This window comes from Schistocerca piceifrons, chromosome 1, assembly GCF_021461385.2.
Source record: "Schistocerca piceifrons isolate TAMUIC-IGC-003096 chromosome 1, iqSchPice1.1, whole genome shotgun sequence".
In the NCBI taxonomy this organism is placed as follows: Eukaryota; Metazoa; Arthropoda; class Insecta; order Orthoptera; family Acrididae; genus Schistocerca; species Schistocerca piceifrons.
In genome coordinates this window covers 573,083,971-573,104,306 of record NC_060138.1, presented here as the reverse complement: position 1 = coordinate 573,104,306, position 20,336 = coordinate 573,083,971, and the positions used below count along the sequence as shown (strand labels likewise).

Sequence of the window (20,336 nt, the reverse complement as noted above, 5' to 3'; positions counted from 1 at the left end):
GCATTTGCCACCACATTGCGCAATCATTGCATCGGAATGCTACAATGATGTACAGTGAAGGATCAGCTTAATGGATGTGTTAGTGTGCTCAAATATAAGGTAATTTATAACTGAATTTATGTACCTACCTTGATTTTTCTCCTTATCATAACACCTCTCAGGTTCCTCTCCGTTGGAACTAAAGTGATTTCCGAGTGTCTTTACTGAAAGAACATTAAAGCCCAGTGTTTTGCTAATTGATGCCTCTTGAACAAAGTAAAAAGAAAGTAATTTGGCAAGAGAGTGAGTTAAAGTTAATGATGCTTGCTGAAATAATTTTCCTAGTAAAACTGCTTGTTAATGTGTTGTTGCCAACTTCAAATTAAAAGTTCTTAAATCTGACGCTTATAAAGTTTTGCTTAGTAAATGATCACATTACTGCCTGTTGTAAATCGCAGAAGGTGAGTCAGTGTCTTACATATATGATATTTTTGTCTCTCACTGTAGTAAAAGTGGAAAACTGCAGTTGTGAAACGTTATATACTCATGTTTGCTAAGTGTTTGTCTCTTTTGTGTATTAGAAGTGCATATTAATAGTATAACAGGATCCACAGTTTGTCTATTCTGCTAATGCTCGGTAACAAGTAACGGAAAACCATAATTTCTGTATTCAAATGATAGTGAGAAGCAACCTGTTAGTGGATTCCAATTAACTTTCATTTTAAATAGTAAAGTATTTAACTGAGAGAGACTTAACCTATATCCAATTAATGATTCTGCAGTGAACATAAATAGTAACGTTATAAAGACCATTCAGTTTGAATAAGCCCTGAAAGTAATAGTGTGTTTTGTTATCTATTATAATTTTACAAATAGTTTGTGCTGCTCTAGCTGTTTGTTCCAACCTTAACGTTAACATATGCAGGTGTCAGTTCATTGCACTCGCGTGTGGCCAAGTCTAGGTTGTGTTTGTCCGTTAAAGTTACGCATACCTACTTTCTTAAACGAGAACGTTAATCTTTCTCTTGCCTAATTAGGCTGGCGACCGTTTTCCTTTTTCTTTAAACAGTGTAGATAAGCAAAAATCTTGTTTGTAACTGTTCAAATATTTACGTAATTCTGACTTTCATTTCCGATAAGCCATTTCCGTTAGGTACCACACGGTCAACATAACAAAATTCCTCTCAGAGGGTAACACTGCTCTGTTGCTTTATACCATAATTGCTTTAACAGGATAGTTTTATTTCACGACCTGCCTACAACTTTAAGGTTATGGTAAAGCAGTAGCGGACGGTAGTGTCATAACGCGAATTGCTTAAATAGCTGAGTTATTTGTGCTTCCAGTACTTTCAGAGAAATCTCTGTTCTGCCGGAGACCGGAGACTGCTGCGACGCCGGTCGATGGATACATCTCTACTATACGGTCAACAGTTTGAGAGAGACCGAAGTCACCAGTGCAAACCGTATTTTGTGTGCATCTGCAGGCGAACGCGACAGCTATACATTGCGTAGAATATCGTTAACTGCATTGCCTGTGAGTGTGCGAAGACGAAGAAGTAGGTGACATGGTGTGCGATTACCGAGTTCTGCATTGTATAGCAATTTTTAAAGTCGAATAATTTCTGTTCTCGAGAAGCGCGTTACAAGCCCATACTGGATAGAAGTGTATTTTTCAGTGCTTGGTGGTGAAAATAGCATGGCTTGTATTTTTGTAGCCATATGCAATTGCCACATTACTACGAGTATATTTGGTTTCATCTGTGGTGATCTGGGCCTAGAATAATTGGCTTTCAAGTTTGGCGAACCACAATTCTGGATTATCCGGCCAAAACGCTGAGAGTTTCATTGCAGTCGTACTAAGGATCACTTTTGCCGCTGGCAGATCCATGATTTCAGGATTCTGTATTCTTCTCGTGGTAGGCGTTGACATGAAACCTTACGTAAGATGCGTTTTACGTCCAGACGCGAAATTCAGTTCGTCTAGCGTGCGATGCGATCGATCCAACTCGTGATTAGGAAATTCGTAGTCACTAAATGTCGTGCGTAAATACAACTTACTTGTTCAATATAACATAAGCGATGTATTACAAAGCTTTATCGTAAGAGTGCAAGGAAAATCTGCATCTACCATTCGTTTGTAATTTAGAGGCAACACAAAAAATTGGAGAGCTTATACTGCAAGTATAAAATGTAACAGGTAATTCAATGTCCACCATTGTATTACAGTTTTTTCATTATTGTCTTTTTGTTGGTTTGGTGGGCAGATTTCATAAAATTAGGTTACTGTTTGGTTCTGTTAATTGTTCCTGAGATCTTATTATGATAGTGTGTCGTTCTGGCGCTGTACCTCGTTGTCCTGCACACCACGGGAAGTCTAATTTTAATTTTAACTTCACGTTCACTGTGCATTTTTGTATGAATTTGTTATTTGCTGTTTATTTGATGTATTTCGTTTTTTTCCCCACTACGGATGAGAGTGCCACTGGTTGGGAGACTGAGTAAGTTACTATTTAGTCCGGTTATATTCTGCATCTCGATTTGTTATTTTTAGTGACTGTCATGATGAGTAATTGGTTCTATTAATTTGTTTGCTTCTTACTTTCTTGTTTATTGCCAGGGCTCTTTGACATACAGCGACACTCGCAGCTACAGAGCAAACGAACGAATGCAAAACTGCGTACAGACACTATAGCGCTAGTAAAAGACGACCGAAAAATACACAGTGACAGTTGGCAGAACAAAAAGCAGTAACTAATCATTACTAACACACATTTTAAATAAAAGTACTCAGTGAAAGTTAAGCGCTGCCAAACACCGAAAATCGGACATCCTGGTGTTCACAGGACTACAAGGTAGAATTCCAGGTGGACACCTATGTAGTGACAAGATCTCAACTACAACTTGAAAATAAAAAAAAAAATGGAAAAGAAAACAGTGAAACGTTTTGTGAAGTCATTTGTATAACAGTAAATGGTGCTTGAAATCATGTAGTTTCTAATCGGACAAATGAGATCAGCAAGAACAGTGACGTCGGCAGCAATTCGTGAGGGAGGCACTGCTTCTTGCGCCGTACACATTCTCTCTCCTGATAGTTGGGGGTTCTCTACTGAATCATTTTTAAGATTGAAAAATTGTTGGATGTGTTTTATACCTTCGGACATCGTGGATACAAATACGTCAACGTCGTACAATAGCAGACTGTAAAAACCGCGTAATCCAAAAGACAAATGTTATCTACTACTGTGTAAAGTTCTAACACTGTGTATTACAACGGTAAATTTACATTCTCAGTCGGTGCCTCATTTTCTATTCATTATTTCTAACATCATTCAAAGGCACATCAAATGCTTTTCTAATCTATTTCATTTCTTACTATTAGACAAATGATTTCACAAAACAGTGGATCGTTTTTCTCAGTTTCTTTTTAAATTTCAAGTTTTGTTCAGAGTGTATGAAGTACAATACACTTACATACCAGTTAGTATCCTGTTATTTCAATATTGTTATCTAGCACCAGCTTACTAATTTTTTTGTTAGCTGAACAACATACGAAAATATGTGGAAACATTTGACGATCACCAACAGGTCGAGACTTGGTGGGGAAAGTGTCAATGCCCGGAAATAATTTTCTCACTACCAGGACGATGTTTCTCCTTCTTGGTGCTTCTCACACACTTCTCTGCTTTCAATGTTGCTGGAAGTTCTTCCATGTTTACCAGGCATCCTTGCGCAACTCAGGTGACGTTTGAGACATTCTGTAGTCGAGTCAGTGTAATAACATCCTTGATAGCGAACAATGGTGAAGCGCTGAGGGCTACAGTTGAAGCAATAGTGATCTATACATCTGCGACAGTATTGAGGCATTACCATAGATACGCTTATAAAATCACTGTCAAGCGTCTTTTGTTCTCAAAATATCCTAAATTTAGCGTTTGCATCGAAGGAAATCGTTCTGACAGTGAAGTATGTCACGAATGCAAAATTCACGAATAGAAAAACGTTTCGACACCTTATTTGCCCTCCTAGCGCCTTCTCTTCACGGAATGTCCTAAATTTAGTGCTTGATTTGGAGACAGCGTTTTTCGCAATTAAATATCACAACAATTCAACTTTTATCTGCAAAATGGCTGAACCTTGAAGAGATGAACTGTATGGTGCTTCGTTTAGATAGGCGGCAGCAGCTGCTCGTGAAATATTTCAGTTTTCTCCATAAATCACGAATTAACTTTTTCTCAAATTTCCTGATTTCTTTGAAGTAACTGAATAAGTTTTTGGAAAACTGAACCTCACGCTAGTATATTTGATACCACATTTGTCCTTCATTTGGCTTTGAAAATACCGAGAAGAATCCTTAGTTTAATTTATACGCAATCATGTTTTCATTGCACTGGAAAATTTGATCCAAAAACCATAAGTAGAACCAAACACTAATTTAACTTTACTAAACTTGCGCTCCAAAAAGTTGTTTCTTACATTAATTGTGGCAAGGCACATCACGTTAGTGTGGACTGTGTTAAGACAGACTATTGTCTTATGTTCTACATTTGACTGGATCATATTTGACGAACACGTATTTTTGATCCATTGATGTACTCGTACACTGTTTTTCTCCTGTGGGTATGGTTGCAATAACCGAAACCGGTATACACATATAATTGTACAGCTGATGGTACAGACGTGGTGTTTTTTAATACGATGAGAATACTACTAGATAATCTGAATGTGCAGTAAAAATAAACAAGGATCAAGGTCAGAGAGAAGGGGAAGGAGAAGAGGAGCTGGACAGAGGGATGGGAGGAAATGGACACTGCGACCGAAAAGCAGGAGGTGGACAGAGAGAGGGGGCTGGGAGAGATGGAGACAGAGAGGGAGGAGGAGAAGGTGGACAGAGAGAGGCTGGAAGAGGGGGGGGGGAGGGAAGAGTAGGAGATGGGCAAAAAGAGAGGGAGGGGGAAATGCACACAGACAGGGGGGGAAAGGAGTTTAGGACGTATTTCCAGTTCCCATACGCATTAGATACGTGCGCTTTATCTGTTCTTTCTTTTCCATTTAACCAGACTGAACCACAGCAAAGCGTGACGGGGTACAGCTAGTTAATAAATAAAGCATGCGAAAATACTACAGTAAAACTTGCTCAAATCGACACGTGTATAATTTGGAGATTGCCCAAACCGTACAAGTTTTTCACTCTCTACCTGACAAATTTTGCGTAGCCCAGTGAGTTTTGTGTAATCCGGAAACGTGTCCAATTTGGAAAATTATTTTAGTCCCAGGCGACTCCGTTTTGAGCAAGTTTTACTTGTTTGCTTTACAGTTACATACAGGGACAGAATCAGAGGGACCCTTCAACTTTTCATCATGCAGTATTTGCAAAGCCCCACTGTTGCACAGCATAACAGACAAGGAAAATTTCGGCAGATGATGGCACTTTGATCACTTGCGTCAAGAGGTGGAAGTACGTCTTCCTCTATGCGTTACGGTCGTAATTCAATGCAGGTAGGTGAGACTAGACGCTACAGTGAAAGTGTCGTCCACAGATCGGCGCGGCGGCGGTCTTGGATGCGGCGGCGCGGGTGCCGGCGATATGAGCTCCTGCGGGCCGGCCTTTAGGACGCGCAACAGCCCCTCGCAGAAGACCTCCCTCCGCTGGGGCGACTCCTGCAGCGCCGCGGGCGCCGCACGCCTCTGAGGCGACACTCACCAGCCACCGACCACTAGCAGTCGCGCCACTGCCAGCCACACGGCGCCTCATCTCTTCTCTGCACCCACCACATAACAAGGTAACTACACCAGCAGGGCGTGTCTTACTGAAACGTTTTCTTAACAGGAACGTAAATTGGTGGAACTGTATTTCTCTTCTCTTTATTTGAACAAAAAATGTAATAATAATAATAATAATAATAATAATAATAATGGTTTTACAATAGGTTTAATGAACATAGAAATATTATTATTATTATTACAAGAAAGACAAGACATTCTGATAAAGAAAAAAAGGTGATCGGCATAATTGGTTTTCGTGGTCAGTCATTAATAGGATGATGCTAGATCATGCATCGCTAATAAAGATTTGTGTCGCCAATGATGGCATGCGTGAAATTCGTACAACAAATTGCAATTGGAATTCGTGAATCACGAAAAGATACTGAAGGCAGGTTCTGTGATTGATTATGCAAATCGGCGTATAGGTTGCTGCAAAGGCGGCCGATCAGTTGCATCACCAGAAGTATGTCTAAGAGAGTTCTAGCTCAAAGAGCATTCCCGAGTCAAATTTCCACGATGCCGACCAAGAATCCAATTTATCAGTTTCCCCCCACCAAAAAATCTCATTTCTCTATTTCGAAAAATTAAATTCCAAATAAATACAACGGAAACAAAATTGATGAACAAAGTTGAGCTGTTTAATAAACGTAGATAATTATAGCAATGGAAATCTCAATTCAAAAGAAAAAAATCAACATTTTTGAAAGTCTCATTTGCTTATATGGAAAAGCACGATTTCCATCTTCTTTTAAAACAATTCAAATGTAATAAATTTTATGCTTTATAAATAAAAACCATCAAACCTCATTTGCCTATATTAAATAATCAAATTATCATTTTTCATTTAAAAAATTTCAAATCTAATAAATTTTATTCTTTATAAATAAGAGTAAAAAAATCTCATTTGTCCATATCGATAAAACCAAATTCTCATTTTCTAATTTAAAAATTTCACATCTAATAAATTTTATTCTTTATAAATCAGACCCTCAAAATCTAAACTCTCAAAGGTACATTATAATAGTAAAAGTTTTATTAAAAAATATAACTTCCTCATCTATAAATACAATGGAAAAAATGTTGAGAAAAGCTGAACTCTTTAAACACTTCGAAAATTATTGAAAAGGAAAGTATGGATTGAGTTCAAAAGATTTAGAAAATTAGTCAAAGGAAAATGGTACTCAAATGTGGCTAGAGAAGATCTGTTTGAATTTATTAATTATTTTAATAGGAAAGATATATTAAGGAAATATAGAAGACAGAACTAAAATGTGACACTTTAAAAGAATTTTGATCGATTGCTAAAACAGAACAACTGAAGACTGTCCAGCTGAAGGGGGGGATTGGCTAACATCGCAGCCCTGGGAATTTTATGAGACAGCCATTCACCACCCTGTGTCACAGTGGGACAAGTGTCTCAACAGCCAGGGTCAATACTTCTAACATACAGATACTGGTTTCTGTAATTACGTCTCCAGCTCATTTCTTTTTGAATGTCCCTTATACCTTACTTTATTTTTCTTATTTTCGAAAGTAATCGAAAGAATAATCACTTACTTGATTATTTTTTATTCCATCGTGCTGTATTACAAAATATCTATGTGAAAAATGGAAGAAATCAAGTTTTTTTCTCAAGAACTTCTTAAAAACTTATGATTCTTTCAGAAATTTTATGAGAATAACTCAATTAAATAATGATGTAAATGTAAGTCTTTACAATTTTATTCAAAATTATCCAGTTGCTGTAATTAATTTGATTAAAGAATGAATGTTTTAACTATTCAAAAAACAACAATGAAGTTATGAGTATTCTTTAACGAGAATATAACAAATGATACTATTGCATATGTTATTATGTATGCTAAAATATGTAGCTTATGATTCCCAAAATAGAATGCTTACTGAAAATTTAATATTAATTCAATGAATTATTTAAATATCTTTTAACTTCTTGTTTTCAGTTCCTTTTGAAATACTTTCCAAAATGAGATTTTTTTGGTGGGGGGGACTGAGAAATTGGATTCTTGGTCGGTATCCTGGAAATTTAACTTGGCAATGCTCTTTGAGCTAGAACTCTCTTAAACATACTACTGTCACCTTACGAAGACTTCCTGGTAGTCTCGTCTGACATTCTGTAATAAAAAAATGTGGGTTAGAACAAGGTAGATGTAATAACCATTTTCAAATAAGAACATTTCGAAGTTTAACGCATATATTATCATAAAAGATACAAACACGCTCTTTTCGCAGCGTGCGTTTGTGCCGGAGGCAAAGTTAAAAAAAAAAAAAAAAAAAAAAAAAAAGGAGAGAGAGAGAGAGAGAGAGAGAGAGAGAGAGAGAGACAAGATTCCTCGCTAAAGAAGCTACAGTCCTTTGTTTCACAGATTATTTTTACAGAATTTGCTTCATCCCATCTGTGGAGCGGTCGATTGTCCAATTAATTTAGAAAAAAGGGGTATCACAAAAGAGCAGTTACAAGTGTATTACAAGTTAAGAGTGCGGGGAACAACACAAACATTGGGCTGACTGTTGTTATGCAAACAATGAATACTGTGAAACACTGCAAATGTGATTGCATGCTGAAAAGTAATGCCTCGGAATTTCTTATGTTAAAGTGCACAAAGATTTTTAAATAAAAGGAACATTATTAACATTGCAAAACTTTATTCTTCATGTCTTCATGTTTATTTCTCAACATAGCTACCCTGGTGATGAATACATTTCTCCCAACGAGAGAGCAGTTCAGTGGTACCGCCACTGCAGAATGTTTGACTCTGTTGATGGAGCAAGAACCTCACTTCTGATTGCATCGTTTCACCGTAATCGAAGTGAAGTCCTTGAAGATGTTCTTTAAAGTTTGGAAACAGGTAAAAATCGGATGGTACTAAGTTGGGACTGTATGGAGGATGACTGATGACAGTGAACCCATGGCATCGGGTTGTTGCAGATGTCTCAGGGCTCGTTATATGATCTGACGTTGTCAACCTGAAAGAGACGGTGCTCCACATTTTGACAGACTCTTCGAATTCGAATCTCTGTTACGTCACGTTGTTTCTGAAGCACCGACATAGTTACGTTACACACGCTACAATTCTGAGCTCTCTAGTGGCTGAGGGCTGCATATATATAGACATAAAAGAATAAGGATGTATAATGATAATAACACTTGTTTTATTTGAAAAGCCTTCGTAATTTTTGAGTAATCCTGGACAAGAATTTAAGCACGATCGATTCTGTCATGGAGGGACTGTTGGCACAATCCCACATAAATTATATACATTCATTCAACAGTAAATTACCAACAAATAAAAAGTTGAATAACTAAAAAAAATTCAAGTGATAGTGATGGTAGCACACAATGAATGGTGTAGCCTCCAAACAAACAGCCTGTACCTTGCTGATAATTGCCTTCACAGAATACATTAATACTTGTCGGATACAGGCAAAATCTAAAAAACACAATATTAAAACATTACAGAACGTACACTAGCAAATAATACTTTAACATAAAGGAAACGTGCTTGAAACGTATGTTGTCAATCTTGGATTCGATGCGTTTAAAACCAGTAGCAAAACTTAATATTCACCATAAGGGTTACGGCCAGGAATGTCAAAGAAAATTTTTAACAGAAAATACACTTTCTGATAAGGTAGAATTTAATTCTTGCAACTTGTGTAAACTCAATTTCGGCTCAGGATGACCACCTGACAGAGAACTAGCTGTAATCTTTCATAACTCGGTTCAAGTATCATTATCCTTTAAATTAAAAAAAAAGTCGGAAGGTTTACAGCACTAAAGTAAATGGACCCCACAATAAGACCATTTAAAAGGTATTGCGTCAGCAAAAACGTAATAAAATGTATATTATTTAACTTATGTTCATTAATCAACAGTTCTTAAACCAATAAACGCCTTACGCCCCAGTTGAATTCAGCAACTTCAAAGCCCAGACACACACCCGAACGTTCAGAGCATAAATGAGCCTCTTATCCTAATTCAAGTGAAGAAACTATTAGCAACCATATGTGACGCTGGCCATTCACGGAAGTGTTCCTTTGTTCTCCGGCCGGTCGGTGTGACCGAGTGATTTTAGACACTTCAGTCTGGAACCGTGTGACCGCTACGGTTGCAGGTTCGAATCCTGCCTCGGGCATGGATGTGTGTGATGTCCTTAGGTTAGTTAGGTTTAAGTAGTTCTAAGTTATAGGGGACTGATGACCTCAGATGTTAAGTCCCATAGTGCTCAGAGCCATTTTGGACCTTTGTTCTCCATCAGAATCAACAGTAGGCGACTAATGTGGGAAGTGGCTGACAACTCTGTCTGGTGTTTCAGGTCACTGATGTGCAGCACCAGTATTGAAAGACCTTATCCGGTAACCATTCACTAAGGCTGCCATGGTTTCTCCACTGCTAGTTCCATGGTACTAGAGGGAGCTGTAGAGGGCAAAAACTGTAGAGGAAGACAGAGATTGGAATACGTCAAGCAAATAATTGAGGACGTAGGTTGCAAGTGCTACTTTGAGATGAAGAGGTTAGCACAGGAAAGGAATTCGTGCCGGGCCGCATCAAACCAGTCAGTAGACTGATGACAAAAAAAAAAAGTTCCACGACGTCAGAAAGAAAGGACACTACGCACCCAACTGCAAGGGCGCCACTGCACAACGCCCACAGGATCTTCCACCAAACACCAGTTACTCGTCCAGAGCCACATAGAGCAGTGCCCGCAGGCGGGACCTAAGCTTCTTTGGCATGACGTGCTTGCTCCCCTGTTTTGCAGAGTCGTAACTCTGTGGTGTCCTAGCAAGACGGCAAGGTAGCACGGCGTCGAGCACGCCAAAATATCTTTGACAATGGGTCAACGACCGACTATGTTTAACATAAAAAAAAATCGGATGAGTTACTCTGTAGCACCTCCCTGTTAGTCCTATACTCTGTTTATCATAAGAATAAACCTGATGTAAACATAAGTAAACGCGATGATTTGTCAGGAGCCGCAGCACATGTACGCTGTTGTTGTTATGCTCTTGGAAGTAGGCCCTACTTATGTATTAGATATCTTATTACTTAGTTACGTTAACTGAAACTTTAAGATATTCTACTGTATTAACAGCAACCAGCGTTTTTCTTAATCACACTCTAGCTATGTGCTTTGCATTTAAATCACAATCACAGTCTGTATTGTTGTGCTCCGATTGTCACGCTGATACTACACAGCGTGAAAATGGCTGATGCTGCTTCCTCCTCCGTAGTGAAACACGCGTGTGGAACACAGTTGAAAAGTGCCGAGAAATATGTTGTTCTTAATGTTTTTCATAAATTTACAGAAAAAATCGGCTTTAACGTTTTTAGAGGGACTATATGTGATACAGTTGAAATACAAATGCACACTGGATGTGTAGGGCAATTGGTAACATAGTAGATACATAAAATGGTACCGTTTATGGATCACTGGTTCAAGTCTCGCCTTAGTCATTATTTATTTTCGCTCGATTTGTAATACCTACATGTCGTTAATTGTATAATTCATCGTCATTTTTGTGACTAATGGACGTCTTGTTGTTTGTAATTACATGTTAACGCGAAATTCCAGTTTTCATTTCAAATATAAATTCTTAATCATCGATATTTTATGAAATTTTTTAAATAAAGGTTGCTTAAATTAAGAAAACATAACAACTTATTTTTAGGACAAAAATGAAAAACCAAATACTCTTTATTTAGACTATGTCCATCATTTTATACTACAGGTATAGTCTCAGAGTGATAAATGTCGTAGAAACATGAGAGGCATTTTTTTTCATAGCATTGAGCACACCATAAAAATGCTGCATTTTTACGTTGGCCACTGTGCCACTACAATATGAACCCAACAGAACTGATCTGGAGCCAGGTAAAGGGATCTTTTTTGCGAGAAATAACACGACTGTTAAGCTGCCGGACTACTGGAACTAATGCACACAGCTTTTTCACATGTCACTGCCAACGCTGGCGGAATATAGAACGGCACGTCATAGAAGAAGAGGAGAAAATGCGGTGCCTGTGTGCTATGTGGATTCTGTTGTTGATTGATTCGTTACCAACGCAGCAGTTGGCAGTTCCAGAACTGAAATGTATTTCTCGGATTCGGATAACGAAGGAACTAAAAGATTACCAGACGACTGACTGTAATTAATATCGTCAGTGGCTTCAGCATTAAAAAATTCTGTGAAATCCCTGCAGCATGCTTTTGCATCACATATAGATCCCTCAGAAAACTTACCCTGTGTTTAAGTTACGAATTTTCATCACTCTTGTTTGTAATTGAAACACTGTGGTAGGTGAGAACAAGAGAATTTTATGCTTTTCGTCTGGCGTCCTGAGAATCGTCTGGTAGTGCTGGGGTTTTGCCGAATATTATTTCATTCGCTTGAAAAATTAGACAACATTCGAAGCTACATTTTCTTTGCTCGGATCTTTTTACGTCTTAACTTCAACTGCAGGTGGCAGGCCAGGGCTGTCCAAGTTAATGCGCCGCTAAAGTTGTCACCCATTATCGCTCAGTCTATGTGCATGTAACGAAGTACAAAACGTATCCTTTGTGATCGTACTTGACTGTACTGGACACGGCTTGGCTTCCGCTCCACATGAAACTATATCTATATCCAATGAGATTCAAGCAAACGTGGAAGAATACATGTTGTAATGTTTGCATCAGGTTTATTATTGTGCCGAAAAGAGTACAAGTCAGCCGTACTGATATGAGAAATCCAGCGATTCAAGTACCAGACATAGTCCAAGCACGCAGTACACACTGCAGCCAGGGCGTATCGCACCCTGGCAGGAATTGTGACACAACTGGAAAAAGGAATCCTTGAGAAAATTATATTGAAATAGTATCAGTTATCTTTAAATTTCTAGCGAATGTTGTTCGCAATAAATTCCATAAAATTTTTCGTCCACGTTGGGGCACTTCACATCTATAGTTTAACGACAAACTAAAAATGACGTTTTTCGTAAACTTAATTCGACACTGGCTTGTTGTCGCCGTGCAGACTGCTTCATTCCGCTAGTTTTCGGGTTTCTGCTTTAAGCGGTAGATCCGGCAATGACTGGGCTTATTAGTCAATTCTCAGGTCGGAGAGAGGCGACGAAATAGGTCTAATGCATACCACTAACACCATCGGCGACAAAGAGCTGTTACCGTAGTGACAGAATTGTTTCGGCACATGCCACCTAGGTCTTTAGCACCAAAACTGAAGTCTGCTCTGTCAAATATGATTAAAATTACTAGAGTCATTAAAAATAACTCAAGAATAAAAATTAAATATCGTATCCACGTGGCTGACTGATCACTGAACTGAAAGTAGTTGGAAGAGCACTGCTGTGTTCATAACAAGTTTTGAGTTCCCTTTTTGCTTTGCATGTTTCAGAACACAGGACGCTCGTTGGGTGATAACACTGATTACAAATACACATTATACTTTATGACTGTCGTCTTTTGGGAAGGAAGGGTGATGGTAGCTAAGGAGTATGAAACGTATTTGAGACTGTCCAATCGTTCACGAATGTGTGATGCAAAACGGGGCATATCTCTCACTTCAACAGGAGCTGGTTATAGGAACATGATTTGTTGTTGGAAATAAATCAAATAATTGCCGTATATTGGCTTACGAAGGTTACCTGTGTGTAAAGTGTTGACGTTATACAAGATTCATCAGGATAACATACACGAGGATAGAAAAACAATGTGCAGTGGTCGGCCTGAGAGTTAACGTGACGCAAGAAACGGTTGAACTCAATCAGTCTGTTATATGAATTAGGATATACTTTCCCGACGTTGCGTGTAAGATATTGAGATATTGTATAACATCACAGAACTGTTTCCTGTTTAATTGTGTTGTCATGATCCGTTAAGCATTGACGTAAAATTCAGCTACTGTTTCAATCAGCCAATCTTTTCGATCTCATTCGAAAGCTATAAGAAAAGAACTGAGCATCAACAAAAGTATGAGAATCACCAAAAACAGAAACATGACCATGGATCGTGGACCAACGATGATTGGAACATAAAAATGTAATACTATAGCGCATCTTCAGCCTTGTATAAAACAACGAGATACGAATTATGTGTATCAAATGCAGAAAGCCCTTTTACGTTTCAATGACAACTTTCTACTGTGAAACATGGAGCTATGGAGACGGCGATGTAGGCTATTGTCTCATGCTACTCAATTATTCAAAGTCTTCATTAGTATTTCATTATCGCGCTGGTGAGCTGCCCGCTTCCTCACTGAGTTGTAATTATTCCCTTCCTTGTCGATTTTAGATGGTTTCATATTAGTATTATTTGATGATCGGTTGTATTCACTTCATTAACTTTTGTGAGTGCTCGAATCCTGAGAATATCCCCTACTAAAAAATTGCTGTTTACTGACCTTCCTACTATGTCAACACTTCCTCCGACCAATTACTCAGGGCTGATCATATTTACGTAGTCCTCTATAACGACTACTGCACTGGCGCAATTTCAAAAACAAACAAGCGTAAAAAGTATTGTTGAGTCAACGTATGCTTTACAAATCGCTAACAATCAAATTGCGTGCTGTGGAGTATCGTCTCAGATGTGCGGCTGGATTCGTGATTAAATGCAGGAAAGATCACAGTTAGTTATTGTTGTGTCGTCCGAACAATACATAGCCAGGGCAAAAGCACCACAAGCTCAAAGATGTGAGTTGGTGACAGTGCCATAGAGTCTCGCCATTTGCTCGAGTTCCACCAGCGCCACGGGCACCGCTCAGGATGAAGGTGTCGACTTCGCCTCGGCCAATTGCCAACCGAGCAGAGTCCGTCAATGACCGGACGACAACGGACAGAAACATACTCGGAAGATAGAAGAACAGCTCTCGCCCACTTGGTTATAGATCATTGTCCAGGGCTCACTTAGACAGGGTACGTCGTTTAGTGAACTCTCAGAAGTGAAGAGACAGTTGTAAAATTGCATTTGCTATGTACTGTGAAATTTACCTACTATTATTTGCAGTTAGCCATTGAGGGCATTTTTGTGTTATATTGCAAGCAGTGTTGTAGACTTCATAATTCAACAAGTCATAAACGTAAGTAAACTTTGTAACTCATTTGTGAGACTTTGTTACTAATTTGTTGCAGTGATGTAGACCCTTCGTTTTCCTATCCTTTTACCTGACCCTGGGGCATAGCTGTGTAATAGCGGCAGGGAGAAATTGTCTTAGCGGTATACTGCAGCGTAAGCCGTTTCACGAACTCACAAACTCGTCATAATGTAACAGTGGCAACTCGACCCCACAGCAATAACGACGAGGCCTTTACAAAACTGGCGACGAGACTTTACAAAAGTGGCGACGAGGGCTTACAAAATTTATAACAGCTGGGAAGACATTGAGTGAAACTGAAGTGATAGCTGGCTTTCCACCGGGTATTTTTATAGGTCCTCTGCTGTTCCTAGTCCACGTAAACGATTTAGGGACACGATCTGAGCAGCCGTCTTAGATTGTTTGTAGATGATACTGTCATTTACCGTGTAGTACAGTCATCAGAAGATCAAAATCAATTTAAAAATGATTTAGACAGGATATCTGTGTGTTGGAAAAAGTGGCAGCTGACCATAAATAATGAAAAGTGTGAGGTCATCCACATGAGGACTAAAATGAATGCATTAAATTTCGATTACACAATAAATCACACAAATCTAAAGCCTATCAGCTCAACTAAAATCTTAGGAATTACGATTACGAACAACTTAAACTGAAACGATTTCATGGACAATGTTGTGGGGATGGGAAATCAGAGACTATGTTTTATTGTCAGAACATTTAGAGGATGCTAGAGGTCTCCTAAAGAGACTAGCTACACTACGCTTGTTCGACCTCTGCTAGAGTACTACTACGCAGTGTGGGTTCCTTACCAGATTGAATTGACGGACGACATCGAAAAAGTTCAAAGAAGAACAGCTTGTTTTGTATTATCGCGGAATAGTGGAGAGAGTGCCACGAATATGATACGCATAATGGGGTGGCGATCATTAAAGAAAATGCGTCTTTCTTTGCGACAGAATCGTTTCACGAAATTTCAATCTCCAACGTTCTGCTCCGAATGCGAAAGTATTTTGTTGACACCCATCTACATAGGGAGAATCGAGCACTATAATAAGACAAGAGAAATCGGAGCTCACACTGAAAGATTTAGTCTTCGTTTTTCACGTGCGCTGTTAGAGAGTAGAACGGTAGAAAAAGAGTGTGGAAGTGGCTCGATGAATCCTCTAACATGCACTTAAGTGTGAACTGCAGAATAGTCATGCAGGTGTAGTCATGTAGACATAGATTGTATCAGCATGACAAGGCACCCTGTCATAAAGTAGCACCTGTGAGGCGATGTTTTGTGTACAATAACCTTGCTGAAGCGACCTGGCCTGCTCAGACTCCCGACATGAACCCAGAGGAAATACCTTTGGGATGAGTTAGAACATAGACTTCTCTCGAAACCTCAGCTTCCAACATCATTACCTTCCCTGGATTTGACACTGGATGAAGAATGGGCTGCCATTTTTCTACAGACAGTCACCTCATTCACAGTGTCTCCAGCGGAATTCAACACGTCATAAAGATGAAGACAGCACCTGTGGTATAGGGATAGTGTCTTTAATTAGTAACTGAAAAGTCCTCGGTCCTGGGTTCAAAGACCGTCATGACTAAATATAGAATAAAAATCATCAGCAATGGCGGCCGAAGACTTGCTGCATAAGAAGTCACCCTCAGTCAGAAAACGGCCTTTTCAAAGAGGGCGGAGGAGCGGACAGAAAGTTCAAGGCAATCTCTTTCCTTCGGGATGGGAAACTGTCCCTGAAAGGGAAAGAATCAGCAATGAGGATGCAGTAGTCATATAATTTGCATCCACAGGATGTGTGGCCTGTAATCTTTCCGTTTGCAAAACAATTCGGACTACCACCCCATTCGTATCTCTGGGAGGGGACTGTCAAGGAGAGGTGACCATTTGAAAATGACTGAGTAATCAACGAAAGGCTAACGCTCTACGAGTCGTGGCATGGAATATCAGAAGTTTGAACGTGGCAGGGAAGCTATCAAATCTGAAAATAGAAATTCTAAGGCTCAATTTAGATATAATGGGCGTCAGTGAAGTGAAATGCAAAAGAAGACCCAGTTTCGGGTCAGTTAAATATCTAGTAATATCAACAGCAGCAGAAAATGGTATAACGGGAGTAGGATTCGTTATGAGTAGGAAGGGGGACAGAGAATAAGTTACTGTGAACTGGTTCAGATGGTTCAAATGGCTCTAAGCACTGTGGGACTTAACATTTAAGGTCATCAGTGCCCTAGACTTAGAACTATTTAAACCTAACTAACCTAAGGACATCACACACACCCATGCGCGAGTCAGGATTCGAACTTACGACCGTGGCAGCTGCGCGGTTCCGGACTGAAGCGCCTAGAACCGCTCGGACACAGCGGCCGGCTACTGTGAACTGTTCAGTGATAGTGATGTTCTTATCAGAATAGGCAGCAAAACAACACTGACAACGACAGACCAGGTGTACATGGCGACGCCACAAGCAGAAGATCAAGAGGTAGAGATAGTGTATGAGTATATTGAAAGAGTAATTCAGTACGGTATGTAAAGGGACATGAAAATCTAATAGTCGTAGGAGGTTTTAAGGCGGTTGTAGGGGAAGATGTAGAAGAAAGGGTTACGAGAAAATGTATTCTTTGTAGTAAAAATAAGAGAAGAGAAAAACTAATTGGATGCTACAATAAATTTCAGATAGTAATAGCGAATACTCTATTCAAGGACTGAAAGAGGAGAAGGTATACTTCGAAAAGGCCGTACGATAAGGGCAGTTTTCAGTTAGATTACATCAAGACCAGGCAGTGATTTTGAGATCAGATACTGGATTGTAAGGCGTACCCAGAAGAAGATATAGACTAGCATCCAAACTGAGTAGTGATGAAAAATAAGCTGAAGTTGAACTGACTGTTCAGAAAAATTCAGTGCTCAATGAAGTCGAATGCGGAAGTACTAAGGAATGAACAAATCCGCTTGAAGTTCTGTGAGGCTATAGATACTGCCGTAAGAAATAGCTCATTAGGTATTCAGTTGAAGTGGAATGGACATCTCAAAAAAGGGCAATCACAGAAGGCGGAAAGAAGAACATAGGTACAAAGAACGTAATACGAAGAAACCATGGGTAACAGAAGCAATACTTCAGTTTATCGATAAAAGAGGGACGTACAGAAGTATGAAATTCAGGAATATAGAAATACAGGTACTTAGGAATGAAATGAATAGGAAGTACAGGAAAGTTAAGGCGAAACGGCTGCTTGAAAAATATGAAGAAAACGAAAAAGAAATGTTTGTCGGAAGGACTGGCTCAGCATTCGGAAAACTCAAAACAACGTTTTGTAAAATCAAAAGCCAGAGTGACAACGTTAAGAGTTAAATGGGAATTCCACTGTCAAATGCAGGATGACAAGGCGGAGAGGTGAAAGAGTACACTGAAGGTCACTATGAGGCGTAAGATTTGTCTGATGTGATCGAAGAGGAAACAGGAGCCATTATAGAGGAGATAGGAGATTCAGTATTATAATCAGAATTTAAAAGAGCTTTGAGAGACTTAATATCGAATAAGGTTGAAGGAATAGTTAACATTCCACCAGACTTCTAAAAAAAAAATGGGGAAGTGACATCAAACAAATATTCACGTTGGTGTGCAGAATGTATGAGATTGGAGATATTCCATCTGATTTTCTAAAAAACCTCGTCCACACAATTTCGATGATTGCAACAGCCGACAAGTTCGACAACTGCCGCACAACCAACTTAAAAGCTGATGCATCCAAGTTGCTGACCAGAATAACACACAGAAGAATGGGAAAGAATACTGAGTATGTATTAGAAAAGGAGTTCGGCTTTAGAAAGGGTAAAGGCATCAGACAGACAGTTGTGACGTTGCGACTGATAATGGAAAGAAGACTGAAGAAGAATCAAGACACGTTTATAGGATTTGTGGACCTGGAAAAAGCGTTCGATAATGTCAAATGCTTCAATATGTTCGAAACTCTGAGAAAAATAGGGGTACGCTGTAGGAAAAGAAGGGTAATACACAACATGTACAAGTGCCAACAGCGAACAATTAGAGTGGAAGACCATAAACGAAGAGCTCGGATTAAAAAAGTGTGCAAGACAGGGGTGTAGTCTTTTGCCCCTAATGTCCAATCTCTGCATCAAAGAAGCAATGACGGAAATAAGTGCAGAACAGAACCGAAGAATTTGGTATGTGGTGTAATAAGAAAGTTGAAAAGTAGGTGGATTGATAAGGTGAGGAGTGAGGAGGTTCTCCGCAGAATCGACGAGGAAAGGAATATATGGAAAACACTGACAAGATGAGGGGACAGGATGATAGGACATCTGTTAAGACAACGAGGGGTGACTTCCACGGTACTAGAGGGAGCTGTAGAGAGTAAAACCTGTAAGAAAACAGAGATTGGAATACATCCAGCAAATAATGAAGAACGTAGGTTGAAAATAGTACTCTGAGATGAAGAGATTGGTACAGGACGGAATTCATGGCGGACCACAGCAAACAAGTCAGAAGGCTGATGAATCACAAAAAAGGCGAATACGATTTAGTAGTGTCCAGTAATAGACGTGCGAATACTTTTGATCCGATAGTGCATTTTACATAATTATTATCTGCAGAAAAAATCATTTACGGACAGATAAAAAAGAGGTGAAGGTGATGTTGATTAATTGAAAAGAATACAATAATGTGGTTAACATAAAAATTTTGAATGATAGAGTTGCAGAAGAAGTGAAAGAACTCTGTCAATTGGCAATATGAGATGCCCGAAACAATGAACAGATCGGAAGTCTCTTCGTGAAAACCGAGCGAGGTGGCGCAGTGGTTAGCACACTGGACTCGCATTCGGGAGGACGACGGTTCAATCCCGTCTCCAGCCATCCTGATTTAGGTTTTCCGTGATTTCCCTAAATCGTTTCAGGCAAATGCCTGGATGGTTCCTTTGAAAGGGCACGGCCGATTTCCTTCCCAATCCTTCCCTAACCCGAGCTTGCGCTCCGTCTCTAATGACCTCGTTGTCGACGGGACGTTAAACACTAACCAGCACCACCACCACCATCTTTGTGAAAGCGAGGAGAACTTTCATCCATAAACGAGCGCTGCTGATGCCAAATATCAATATGCAACTGACGAACAAAATGGGAAGTGATCATGATCGGTAATTGGGCCTCAGAATAGGGAATATCGTGCAATATTCCCGGTTCCATCATCGCTGACGGAACGACGTTATGCAGTATCTCTCTGCATGTATTTGATAGTTGACTGATAGTGGACTAAAAAATGGAAATGTGGTATGGTACTCTTACCAAGGAGATCCTAAGTTGAATTTCCCAATAGGCACAGCTGTCTTTTTCCTCGTGGTGCGAGGGAGTTGTGTCTTGATTGAGTCTGTTGAGCTTAAGTGACCATTGTTGACGTGTGTATAGAGTGGCAATATTAACCAGAGCTTCCAATGCAGCATGTACCACGAATAAAATAACTATGTGA

The 20,336-nt window shown here is 39.4% G+C and overlaps 1 protein-coding gene across 1 annotated transcript in view; it reads left to right on the top strand.

Moving 5' to 3' along the window:
• Positions 1–5,589: 5,589 nt before the first annotated feature.
• LOC124801666 (high-affinity choline transporter 1) overlaps positions 5,590–20,336 on the top strand; it is a 262,510-nt gene continuing 247,763 nt past the window's right edge. Inside the window, exon 1 of the mRNA XM_047263090.1 lies at positions 5,590–5,759. The gene's annotated coding sequence lies outside the window, so the exon portion shown is untranslated. The remainder of the gene's footprint in view (positions 5,760–20,336) is intronic.